This window comes from Periplaneta americana, chromosome 11, assembly GCF_040183065.1.
Source record: "Periplaneta americana isolate PAMFEO1 chromosome 11, P.americana_PAMFEO1_priV1, whole genome shotgun sequence".
NCBI classification, from domain to species: domain Eukaryota; kingdom Metazoa; phylum Arthropoda; class Insecta; order Blattodea; family Blattidae; genus Periplaneta; species Periplaneta americana.
In genome coordinates this window covers 74,281,707-74,295,982 of record NC_091127.1, presented here as the reverse complement: position 1 = coordinate 74,295,982, position 14,276 = coordinate 74,281,707, and the positions used below count along the sequence as shown (strand labels likewise).

Here is a 14,276-nt window from a genome sequence, read left to right as displayed (position 1 = left end):
CAGTTTCTCAACGATTACTGGAAACTAGAAGTCTCTTACCCTGTTTCAACAATCACACAACCAGAAATTTTGTTCAAAAATGATTCTGATTTACGGAAGCGGGAGAGATTAAAATGTTGTATTAGAAAAATAAAGTTCGTGTGATTTTGTGCAGAATACTATTATTGTTTATTTTTTAGACGTACAGTAAAATAATGGAGCAATATTGTTACATAAAATGTGAATTTACCATAACGTTCTATTAATTAGATTGAAAGTTTGTATTTGCTGCTCTTTTATGTTAACAACAGTATTGTCATGGTCGCTCCTGCGTTAGAACAGAGCATCTGTTTTGTACCGGTATGTCTGCACCCGCTTGAGCTGTATTGTGTACTTCTAAACCCCCTCCTCCCCGCTTGAGCTGTAGTGTGTAATTCTAAGCTCTCTCCTCCCCGCTTCCCGCTTGAGCTGTACTGTGTACTTCTAAACTCCCTTCTCCCCATCCAGCAAAGTTGCAAAAGTCTATTATTGTAAACTTTAATAATTAGTTAATATTGCAATTAGAAAAATGTTGTAAGAACATTTTTTCTTCCTTATGACATGTATAATCATCAGTCAAAATAATGACACTTATACCCCTTACATCCTGTGTAGCCGTACAAGTCACAGGAAGATTTTCATAGCCAAACAAATAATGCTCTGCAAAATAATTTTTCATTTGCTACACAAGTTCTGCCGGTTACTATTTCTCGCAGTTTAGGTACTTCTAAATTGAAATTTGTTGTTTCCTGCCTCCTCAGTGTCTTAAGATTTAATAAACATGAACGTTAACAATACAGTGCTTATTTTAAACTAAAATTACGGAAAATAACGTTAATGTAAACACGTGCAATTGGAACCGGATGCGGCCGCAACATCCGCGTTGAGGAACTGAGAACAGCCGAACCCCGGTCAGGATTGATGCCAATTTTTTTTAAAATTTTAGTTGGTTATTTAACGACGCTGTATCAACTACTAGATTATTTAGCGTCGATGAGATTGGTGATAGCGAGATGATATTTTGCGAGATGAGGCCGAGTATTCGCCATAGATTACCTTGCATTCACATTACGGTTGGGGAAAACCTCGGAAAAAACCCAACCAGGTAATCAGCCCAAGCGGGGATCGAACCCGCGCCCGGACGCAACTTCAGATCGGCAGGCAAGCGCCTTAACCGACTGAGCCACGCCGGTGGCTTTGATGCCAAATTAAAAACAGGAATTCAAAAGCCACAGCATTAGATAATGCGAGGCGTTACAGAGGACTATTGGGTCTGATAATGCTTGATTCCAACAAATTAACTCCGGCAGGTTGTAGCAGAAGACGAGTTAACTCAGTCGAAGTCCTAATGCTTGCATGCCTGCCATTAGACCAGAAGTTTGAAAGCTTGAACCGGATACGGCGATGAAAATTTGAGCTTGGTCTCCTTCAGGAATGAAGTAAAGATGGGAACGTGGGCGCACGCAGAATCTTTTTTAGGGGAGAGACAAAACTTAACTCATGTTGCAATAAACATCTTCCTGTTATTTTTAAAGACAGACTGTAAGATTTTGAAGATTGCTGTCCAAATCTTGTTATTGCGGCTTCAATGAACGCAGATTTCTTGGAAACAACATTGAAGAGTAAGCATATACTGTACTCCAACCAGGAGAAAGTTTCAGGGGTAATACTGTGAATGAATGTTGATGTCATAAGATGTCATAAGGTCACACACGTGGGTACACGCATCTCCATTGGCTGACTCTCAAAGCACAAACGATAACACGGATACACACATATTTATACTACCCTAGTTACAAAATTAGATCACGGTTAATCTCCTGGTCTTTTAATCTCACCATACAGGAAATAACATATGGAGGAGAGCGCATGTTTTTTAAACTGAAGTTATAACGGTAATTTTATCTGTCTACTTCGCTCCAATAGATGACGCAAGAATAAGCACATTCCTTTCACGGTTAATCTCCTGGTTGGAGAACAGTACAGTTCATTTAGTCGTTCACTGTCCATAGTTATGCAACAGTCCCTACCCGTCTTAAAGGAGGGGCTCACGACAGGAACAGTTTGGCTGTGACATATGCGCGCATCTCTCGTGCAGTGATCCTTACCTGGATTTATTTTCGCGTGCACATTCCAGATCAAATCAAGAAGTTCCCTTCGTGCTCCTGTTACACATCTTGCATATACGAAGGTTTGGCTAGTTTAGGTTTTTATTAACCAAGTTCGCGCATGCGCAGTTATCACCTCGCAGCATCTCAGCCAAACTGTTCCTGTCGCGAGCCTCACGTCTTAAAGTGCGTTCAAGGGACGAGTTGTATCGCAAACATGTTTCTGCTGCCGGTTTGTTATTAATTATCCGTTTATGGTTATATTACAGATCTGCCAACTTTTTTTTACATTATGCGCAAGTAACCCTCAATTATCCACAACTTCCGCTCTCCCGCATTGAAGCGATAATCTCTCGAATTTAAGGGTGATTGTGTAACTTTGCTTTTTATTGTGTTCGTCCCGTTGGTATAATACTACATCCAACCAAAAAGCCAGAAACTAAACACACTAGAACAATATGAAATATAGCTACAGACACACAAAAACACACCCCAACGAAATTCTCAACACACAACTCAACTTCAAAACACACACACTCTTTGACTCTACACTATACCACAGGAACACACACTCACAGGAAACAGAACAAGTGGCGCCAAGACCAACAACGACCAGTTCTGAAGATGACCTATAAATAGGTCGAAACATGTAAATGAGGTACGTTGAAACTTAACACAGGAAAGTCTTACCATAAATATTCCGAAATTATTATTATTATTATTATTATTATTATTATTATTATTATTATTATTACTATTATTATAAATATAAAAATATTAAACTTTAGTAGTTATGCTCAAATTATGAATATATATATATATATATATATATATATATATATATACATATGATATATATTAAGAGAGAAGTTAGAATTTTTTCACTTTCACTCTGAAGATGTATTCTTTGTTATTTTATACTTCGTCTTTGTAGGCAGATTACAATAGTACAAAGTATTAAAATATAAATGAAGAGCTTCTCAATCCGTTATCTAAAAACACTGTATCAGCTGCGTCTTTATTCAGTTTTACTCAAAATTATTTTTCATAATTTGAGCATAACTTCTAAAAATTTAATATATTTATAATAATAATAATAATAATAATAATAATAATAATAATAATAATAATAATAATAATAATAATAATAATCATTCTAGGTGAATGCAAGTTAACAGGAGGTTTAAACTTCTTTTGAGTTAATTTTTAATACCACATCATTTTCGTCTTAAGTTAATATAAGATTTAAATATCGTCCATAATATCGGTACCTACTTATTAACCTTTTCTGTGAACTAGTTTGAGTAACTTAAATTAATAGAAGATTCAAACTTTTGATACTTATGTTTATTACTCATATAGATCTTATTATTCCATAACCTCCTAGAATTATAATAATGGACTCTAATTCAGTGTACTGAAAAAACTGACACACCATTATCATTTTTCTTTTTCTTATTAGCTTTCATTGCTTCTTTACTTGTTTGTAACTTTTTTTATTCTGTAAAATGCCATTGTTTGTTTGTGTACTTGTTGCCATTTTTCTTACTCTGTTATCTTTAATCATCTATTTGTTCTTGTTTTGTTTCGTATGCTTTGTCTAATGACAGCCTCTAATTTGAGGAAGCTTTGGTAAATAAAATAATAATAATAATAATAATAATAATAATAATAATAATAATAATAGTAAGACTTAATAATTATAATAAGTATAATACATTTTTCGAAGTTATGCTCAAATTATTAAGAGAGAAGTTAAGAAATTTTTTGTGTTAACTTATGTTGATATTTATGTCATTAAGGCCACACTGAAAGTATATAAATCTTAATAAGCAGACAGAAATTAATAGCTTTTCCTATACGAGGATATCAGGAAAAACCATGGAAAATGATGTTAGAACCCTAAAATACTCTAGTTAGGAGTGCAAACGTTGAGTAGCTCTTGACACCTGTTACCTTTTTGCTTGCTAGTGTAATACATGCGAGTGCTGCAGGTCTCGAGTGTCCCATGAATGATTCATCTTAATTAATTGTTTGTACATCGCGACGGACGACTTCCGCCCGAGGGTGTGTCCTTTGCGGACATCCACCCCGTCCCGGCGGCAGTTCGTGAGACAGAAGCCTTGCGTGGCGTGACTGTAACACGAACAGGCACTGCTGTTTTCTGTTTTAATGTTTAAACACCATGTTGCAAGATATTAACTGTGCAAGATTCCAAACTTTCACAGTGTCTGGGTTGAGAAGGTTCTCGGTTTTTGTAACCTTGTCTTGAGATTTTATTTTCTTCAATAGGCCTATTACATAACCACTTCCAGCCTCCATCCTCAGCGTCAGTGCTGAATTCACATTCTTTCCTGCGGAAGAAAATATAAGTGCATTAGGAAAATTGATTGTAGGTTAATGAATTGAATTTCGAGAGTGGGGCACTGACACCCAGGAAGATCTGCTCATTCCCAAACCCACACCGGCTGACTACACGAAGGTTCGCTGCGCACCCAGGTTTCAAGCATGCAACCACTCTAGACCAGCCCTCTCCGTGCGTCTCCAGCTGGTGTTCGCGGAATGCTGTGGAATGATAACGAAATGGATAGACGTTGACGGAATGATGTAGATACCTAACATGGGGAAACGGGAGAACTCCGAGAAATACTCAGTTTCCTCAGAAGATCAATGTGTAAGCTGGCATTTTTGGGCATGATATTGTTGGACCGATTTTCATTGAAGAAAACCTGACTGAAGAATTGTATCTGAAACATTAGAAAATGTAATTGATCCACTTATCACACTGTCGCTAGAGAACCAAGTGAATGAAGGAAACCTGGTGTTGGACGAACAAAATTTTCATTTTCAACAGGACGGAGCTCCCCCACAATATGCAGTACCCGTGCGCCAATGGCTGAATAAAAGATTTCCTGGAAAATGGATTGGTAGGAGAGGTGCTGTAGAATGGCCGGCGAGATCTCGAGACCTGACGCCGCTTAACTTCTTCATATGGGGCCATTTGAAATCAGTTGGTTGTACTCCTCCGCCTGAGAATATTCAAAAACTGAAAAGTAGAATAACCCAAGAATGTAATCGGATTAGTAAGGAAACACACCAAAACATTCGCGAGAAGTTCCAAAATAGACCGTATTACTGTTTAACCAACACTTGATTTAGTGCAAAATAAACTGTTTCTTGTCAGGTTGCCAGGCAAAAGATGTGAAATAAATGAATGAGGTGTATAAACAATTGAATGCTCTTTCATATTTGTATAAAAATATAGGGGTGTCATTTGAAATTTCGAAGTGGGAGTGGCTGGGAGTGGTGATGAAATCTAAAATGCAATTAAGCCTGGTTTCAGACTTCCTCCTCAATATCTAAATTGAACGTGTTCTTCTTGTTTAAATTGAATTCAATTTCAATAATTAGTTATTTAGACTGGAAAGTTTCGAAATGGAAGCCCTCTCATATATATATAAGATTGATAAGACGTCGCAGAAACTTTTGATGGCTTCTTAGTTACAGTAGTCAAACATAGTACTATAATGCAGAAACAATAGAGCAGCCCTGATCATAAAGGGGGAGGAAAAAGGAAAGGCGATACCCCCGCCCATGTCCTTTCCGCTTCAGTGCTTTAGAAACAACACATAGTAAAGCACTGTGAATCAGTGGTGGATTTTAGTCGATCAACGAGACCCGAAAGCTATGATACATGCCTTATACAATCCGTCACTCAGCAGTGCTTGCCTTCCGGTCTAATCTTATCGGTTCGATACATAACTGTCTCTGCCGTGGAATGTGAAGTAGGTAGTTAAGAGGTAGTCTGTAGTACCTCAATTGAGGTATTGACGCCGAGGCCTGTAATAGAGAACGTTATGTTCCTGAATGGTCTAATTGTGGGAGTTGTCCCAGGTTCCATTCCCGGTGAGAACACAGATGTTTTTCCTTCAAGGGAATTTTTCCTATGCTCGTTTATTGTGTGGAAGTTAGGTTAAGCTTAGATTTAAGACTCTCCTGGCGCTATATATTCATGATCATCTATACAATATCATCTAGGCTTAACTCCGTCTTTCGGGTCTAAAAACAGTCTGGTGGTATTATACATTTTAATACCATAAGGACGACGAAGACCAGGATGGCCACAAAAAATAGGCCTACTTTTAGATCCTGTTTAGCTGAGACCCGAAACGGGTCAAAATGATCTATATTCATTCTCCAGCTTGAAATCCATTTGTGTCTCTACATAGTCAGAATAATTGATTGATTAGTTCTATATATACTTTTTTTTGCATGTTATACATCTTTGCACGCCCACAAAAATGAACTTTCTTTGCAATTTGATTCATAGAAGAATCTAAAAACTCAAAAATAGCAAACATGCTTATTTGCTAGAATGAATGAGAAATCAGGCCTTTTATAGCCTACAGCTAGCCATTATTTATATTATATCATATAAAATTTTGAAGGGATAGAATATTTATCATTGTCATAACAACATTCAGATAGTTCAGCAAGTTCTTGGCAAAGACTTGGGAGTTTTCTTAACCACCTGCTGGCCGCACTTGTCCAGAGTTAAAAATATTAAATCGACTTTAACTTGTCTTCTCAAAGTGAGTATACATTCTTTATCTTCTCCCGCGTGTGTAGGACAGGTGTTCTCCAACAATTTTTCAGGGAGTTATTTTTATCCGCTTAGAATTCGATGTGATCTGTCCGCATAATTTTATCGGTTCCTTTTTTGTATGAAGTACTCATTAATATGCCGATTTTATTTCTTTTTCAACTATAAATGAGAAACAGAAAGAGGTAAAGGACAACAGATATAAAGTTATAGATATAGGAGTAGTTACAGAGAGAGAAGAAATATATAGCGTATTGACGTAGTTATAGAGAGAAAATAGAAATTTTAAGAAGAGGTTTTAGAGAGATACATAGACAGCTTTATAGAGTTGTAGATGTGGAGCGTTTAGAAATATACTCGTAATTCTGTAGAAATGGTTAGTTTTGTAGCTAAAGACAGATTTTTTATGGAGATGAAGTTGTTGAGCAACATATACGAGGATAGATCCCTATGTTGTAGCCCTGATCCACTTATACGTTAGTTGAAAAAAATAATCTTCATTTTTCCACATAGTCCCCTAGTAGAATGATGCACTTCTCCCAGCTATGCTTAAACATTTCCACAGCTTTCTGGAAGAAATGTTGTCCAACCTCCGCAAAACACTTATTTACGAACTGCATGACTTCATTATTGGATGAAAATTTCTTCCAACGTAGGTGGTTTTTGATTTTTGGGAATTGCCTGAAGTCGCTGGGTACCAGAACTAGTGAATAGGGAGGATGGTCCAGCAATTCACATCTTTCTGTTGAAATTCCAGCCATTTCAAGTAAGGACTTGTGACTTGGAGCGTTGTCTTGGTGGAAAAGAACTTTTTGCCTCAACTTGCCACGACCTTTCTCCTTGATAGAATCCCGCAATTTTCCAATTAAATTTGCATAATAAAGGTCTGTTATTGTGACTTCTTTCTACAAATAGTCTGTCAAAATAAAATAACACATTTTGCATCTCAAGAAACACAGCAAAATCTTACCTGCTGATGGTTGCATTTGAATTTTTTAGGGGTCGGTGAATCCTTATGTTTCCACTCTATACTTTGAATTTTGGTTTCAGGGACATAATGATGAACCCATGTCGTCTATCATCTGATATCTTCTTCTGCCCCGAACTCTTTCCCAATCTTTCCAGTGTATTCTTCAGTAGGCAGTTTCTTCTTAGGCAGTGACCCAACCAGTTCCTTTTCGTCTTTCTGGTCCGCTTCAGCATTATTCTTTCTTCACCCACTCTTTCCAACACAACTTCATTTCTTATTCCGTCTGTGCACTTCACACGTTCCATTCTTCTCCATATCCACATTTCAAATATTTCTATTCACTTCGTCGTAATGTCCATGGTTCTGCCCCGTACAGTGCCACACTCCATACAAAGCACTTCACTAATCTCTTCTTAGTTCTTTTTTCCAGATGTCCCCAGAAGATGCTTTTTTTCTATTAAAAGCTTCCTTATTATTTCAAAATTTATGTGTTTTTGTTATCAAAACTTGTAAAGGAGAATATAATCTGCCAGGTTAAATAAAGCCATTATTATTATTATTATTATTATTATTATTATTGTTATTATTATTATTATTATTATTATTATTATTATTATTATTATTATTATTATTATTATTATTGTTATTATTATTATTATTATTATTATTATTATTATTATTATTATTATTATTATTATTATTATTATTGTTATTATTATCACCACGGATTCAGTCATTCTTTCCTACTTTTCATTAAAACTGCAATAAATTTTGTAGTAATATACTGAATTAGATGATGATATCACTCTTAAGAGAATTGCGACTTCGGTCGTTTTTTTTCTCTGTACCCTTCATATAGGTAAACCGAGTAGACTTTGAATTGGAGAGTTTTATCTTTCGGGAGACAGAAACTGAGCTTATAGATCTAACGCGTAATTGCTGCTGTTACTCATAATGGTAGTGATGGCAATGATGATGATGATGATGATGATGATGTGATTATTATAAATATGAATAAATAGGCTACATGATTGTAATTCACGTTCATTTTTACGACGGATAAATATCTTTCCGAATGTCTATAGACTTCCTTTTCGACATATAGGCTGGGCGTACATGTTTTACACTGATTTCATAGGTCATGTAGGATTTTGTCGGCGAACGTATAAAACTCTGGTCTTTCAGGTATCCGCGTAATTTTAGTAATTGTGGCAAACATTGCATGTAGCAAATATGCCCCACGTCGTATTTACGTTGATAGTCCAAGGCCTCTCCGACACTGGTAATGGAATTGGTCTCATTTATGACCCGTTGTGTTTGCAATATAAACACAAGTTGGCGACAGCAGGTTTTTATGACGCTTAAACGTCCATAAAAAAAGCTTATTTGTGTTCGTGTAGGACTGGAGGGAAGGGAAAAGGAGTTTTGATATGTTGATGCTCTGCTGGAAACGATTGCCGCAAACTTAACATGAAATCTCACATTTACCTGCTGTAATAAGAAAAGATGACATCACACATGAAAATATTATTTTGTCTTGGCTTGAATGGCCCTTGGGTCAAGTGCATACATGAGGTTTTCTTCACTTATCAGTAATATATGGTGGGACTTCTTCAGGTCGTCGAACACTTGAGACAACGCAGTACATTACATCCTTAACGACGAATGTAGAAATAAATGGAAACAATCAGTTTACAGCATATTGAAAATTCTGTAGAACCATTTACTGTACTTTCATTCTTTTCCTATATGGATATCTTTCTTTTTCCCATATTACATGTTTATATCTAGTAACAAAGAAACGAAGCTGTGTTGGAAAGAGTGGGTGAAGGAAGAATAATGCTGAAACTGATCAGGAAGAGGAAAAGGAATTGGCTGGGTCACTGACTGAGGAGAAACTGCCTACTGAAGAATGCACTGGAAGGAATGATGAACGGGAGAAGAACGCAGAGTAGGAGAAGATACATTGAGATATATATGAATCATATGAGTTGCTGCCAAGAAGTCAAAAAGAGAATAGCAATGGCAAAGGAAGCTTTTAATATAAAAAGGAGCATCTTCTGCGGACCTCTGGAGAAGGAACTAAGGAGAGACTAGTGAAGTGCTTTGTGTGGAGTGTAGCATTACATGGGGCAGAAACATAGACAGTACGACGAAGTGAAGAGAAGCATTTGAAATGTGGATATGGAAAAGGATAGAGCGTGTGAAATGGACAGAGTAAGAAACGAAGCTGTGTTGAAAAGAGTGCATGAAGAAAGAATAACTCTGAAACTAATCAGAAAGAGGAAAAGGAATTGGCTGGGTTACTGGTTGAGAAGAAACTGCCTACTGAAGGATGCACTGGAAAAAATGGTGAACGGGAGAAGAGTTCGGGGCAGCAGAAGATATCAGATGATAGACGACATTAAGATATATGGATCATATGGAAAGGCAAAGAAGAAAGCAGAAAATAGGAAAGACTGGAGAATGCTGGGTTTGCAGTGAAAGACCTACCCTTGGGCAGAACACTACGAATGAATAAATGAATGAATGCGGAGACTAAGAGGAAGGCAGATTATAGGAAAGGCTGGAGAGTGCTGGGTTTGCAGTAAAAGACCTGCTCTTGGGCAGAACATTATGAATGAATGAAAAAATCTACAGTAATATTAAGCCTACCAATACTTCACATTCATGTTGGTACATAATCATTTTCGCATTTCTTTTTCCATTTTGTAGGATTTTAATCTAAGAGCACCGAGAAACAAATAAATGCAACCCGGAAACAAGAATGCCGAAATGGAACACGAAAATATAGAATTTGTTCATTTCGATTTTTTATTTGCTTATTTAACGACGCTATGTCAACTACTAGGTTATTTAGCGCCGATGTGTTTGGTGATAACGAGATGGTTCTATCACCTTACGTTTGGGAAAAACCTCGGAAAAAATCCAACCAGGTAGTCGGCTAAAGCGGGAATTGACGCCACGCTCGAGCGCAGCTCCGAAACGACAGGCAAGTGCCTTACCCGACTGAGCTACGCCGGGGGTTTAATTTAGATTTATAACTGAGTAAGCGCAGTCGTTCTTAGACTTATAATGGTAGAGTTAATTTTATTGTTAGTGCTGTATGGTTTTTTAAGTGGAAATATTTAAAATAATCCTAAAAATCTTCTCACTGGTCAGACTTCTCTCATCGCTATCATATCCTGTTTCAGTCTCTAACAGAAATAAGTACCAGGAGTATTTCGTTGGGAGTAGGACTGACATTTCTACTGCCATTAATGCGATTGTCTGTATACGTGATAGTCCTAATCTTCTGCAAACCTGTGGGCCTCTATGGCCTATAATGGGACGACTTCACCTTTTTTTACCATATCCTGTTGCGGTTTTAGCTCCAGAAAGGATCAGAGACCATTCAAAATTATTAAATAAATATTTTTTTTTCCGTTGTTGAAAATATTCCCGGAAAGTTAGTCAGAGACGAAGGAAATCACTTTCAAAGAAATTGATATAATCCGTAGATCAGTAGTGTCAGAATTGTAAGCTCCAAAACCGGTTGTGGAGCTAGAGAGATGCAGTCGGAGCGTGAACTTGCTTATGTCTGTGGAAAAACCGGAACATGCAACGAGTCATAGTGGAGCGCTCCGCTTCGTTTAGTCTCTGACAACGCTGCCGTAGATGCTGATGTTAATGTAATCATAGAAGAGGTGCAGCCTCTACTTCTTTCGCTTCATAAAATGTATAAAAGACTCTTAACGTTTAGAGAAGTACTTTACATTCGTATTCATGTAAAAAAGTGAGTAAGAAGGGTACTCATCTCGTTCGGGTTGTTACAAAAGGCCAAATTCATGCTACTGCTTGAAGGCTGACAGTAGAAAGTGAGGTATTATACAGTAACAAACTACAAACTGCTTTTAAAGAACCCGCAGGTTCATTGCTGCCCTCACATAAGCCCGCCATCGGTTCCTATCCTGTGTAATATTAATCCAGTCTCTATCATCATATCCCACCTCCCTCAAATTCATTTTAATATTATCCTCCCATCTACGTCTCGGCCTCCCCAAAGATATTTTTTCTCTCCGGTCTCCCAACTAACACTCTATATGCATTTCTGGGTTCACCCATACGTGCTACATGTCCTGCCCATCTCAAACGTCTGGATTTAATGTCCCTAATTATTAATATTTGAGGAGAAAAATTCGCTCCGGCGCCGGGTATCGAACCCGGGTCCTTGGTTCTATGTACCAAGCGCTCTGACCACTGAGCTACGCCGAATTCAATCCACAGCACCGGATCGAACCTTCCTCCTTCAGTGTTTCCCTTTGTGGCCTTTTCTTCCTCAAATATTAATTGTCAACTTTACAGAGATTATTCTGTAGGACAAATTAATAAATCCATAATAGTCCCTAACTATGTCAGGTGAAGAATTCAATGAGTGCAGTTCTGCGTTGTGTAACTTTCTCCATTCTCCTGTAACTTCATCCTCTTAGCTCCAAATATTTTTCTAAGAACCTTATTCTCAAACACCCTAATCTCTGTTCCTCTCTTAAAGTGAGAGTCCAAGTTTCACAACCATACAGAACAACCGGTAATATAACTGTATTATAAATTCTAACTTTCAGATTTTTTTGACAGCAGACTAGATAACAAAAGCTTCTCAACCGAAAAATAACAAGCATTTCCCATATTTATTCTGCGTTTAATTTTCTCCCGCTCTAAGATATTTGAATTTTTCCATCTCTTCGAAAGATAAATCTCCAATTTTTATGTTTCCATTTCGTACAATATTCCGATGACGAGACATAATCATACACTTTGTCTTTTCGGGATTTACTTCCAAACTTATCGCTTTACTTGCTTCATGTAAAATTTCCGTGTTTTCCCTAATTGTTTGTGGATTTTCTCCTAACATATTCACGTCATCCGCATGGAAAGAAGCTGATGTAACCCGTTCAATTCCAAACCCTGTCTGTTATCCTGAACTTTCCTAATGGCATAACTAGAGCAAAGTTAAAAAGTAAAGGTGATAGTACATCTCCTTGCTTTAGCCAGCAGTGAATTGGAAAAGCATCTGGTAGAAACTGACCTATACGGACTTTGCTGTAAGTTTTAGTGAGACACATTTTAATTAATCGAACTAGTTTCTTGGGAATACCAAACTCAATAAGAATATTATATAAAACTTCTCTCTTAACCGAGTCATATGCCTTTTTGAAATCTATGAATAACTGAAATGTGCTCAAATAATTTGTTGCATATTATTTTATTACAAACTTATCAATAAATGCGCAATATTTTTTTTGCCAAAAAATTGTTACATTTTGGTTTATTTCAATAAAGTAACTTGCAACAGTATCTACTATAAGAAAGGAATAAGAAATGCAAGGTACACGGTTTCTGTATACTGCACCACTGATTTCTCCATAATTTTGAACACCACAAGCAGCCAGTTGAAGATTAAAGATTAATGAAGTCTGAGTCATTTTTTTACAACTGACACTGGCTCTAGCGTGTGATAAAACATAAAATATAATCGTTTTTTTATGTATTTATCGCATGAAGTAACATCGTTCAATAGCAATAAAATTTCACTATTTAATATTACTGCTGGAAGATAACTTGTGACCTTAAAACTACTATACGTAATTCAGTTTAAATTTTCTTACTGAGATAAAAGATCTGAAATTGCATCAGATGAAGGCTTGAGGTCTATTAAAGCGAGGTAATTGTCTCCTTTGATCCTTAATTTTTTTATAAAGTAGCGTTGATTCCGAGGTTCGCTGTTGCGTCATGGTACGCACCCATCCATCACGCAATATGTGAACAAGCTGAGGCTACTATATTTTTTTCAGAGTGCCTGTGTGCTATGTCTATAAATGCATACAGATGAACGTAATTAATAAATAATATTAGGAATAATGGAATTATCGATGACTACCAGACGATATTACCGCGCTGTGCGAACCGAATTACCAAGTCTTATATACCGACTTGGCTACGTTTTGATTCTGGGTACCACTAACGTAGACACCTCCAGAAAGAAAAGTATTTTATAATGCTGAGCATTTGACAGCTATACTTCGGCTACAGAATCCGTAGGTGACCAAAGAATTGCGATTTTCACTTCGTGTTCCATGTTGTTATAATTACAGATGTACATGTCTTGGATGTTGTCTGTTTATGCATAGTATCCAAACGTAGCATCTGGCTTGGAAGCAGAATATACATTATTCCATTCTTTTCTGCCCCTTTCTTACGGGCGTGTGAATATTTTCATAATTTTTCGTAATACATTTGAATATTTGCCTCAGACCGAAGAATCGACGCGACGCACAGTGTGCAAAAACACAAATCTAGCTGGACAAATAACTTCTCTGGATTTCAACAGATTCTTATGAAACTTTGTACAGATCTTACAGGTAGCACATATTTTTTGTGTACAAACTCTGATTACGTTTGAGTAAGAGAAACTACCCCTTCATAGTGGGGCGATTTTAGACAAAATTAATAACTTCTCTCCTATTTACAGATTTTTATGAAACTTAATTTACGAGTTACAGGTAGCATATATTTTTTGTGTACGAACTCTGATTATAGC

General features: G+C 36.8%; 1 protein-coding gene and 1 non-coding gene across 2 annotated transcripts in view; one reads left to right on the top strand and one right to left on the bottom strand.

Moving 5' to 3' along the window:
* The window catches only part of step (cytohesin steppke), a 371,199-nt gene that overhangs the window by 151,365 nt on the left and 205,558 nt on the right, over nucleotides 1-14,276 (top strand). The window lies entirely within an intron of this gene.
* TRNAY-AUA (transfer RNA tyrosine (anticodon AUA)) lies at nucleotides 11,881-11,953 on the bottom strand. The gene has a single exon. It is a non-coding gene; the product is annotated as a tRNA-Tyr (tRNA).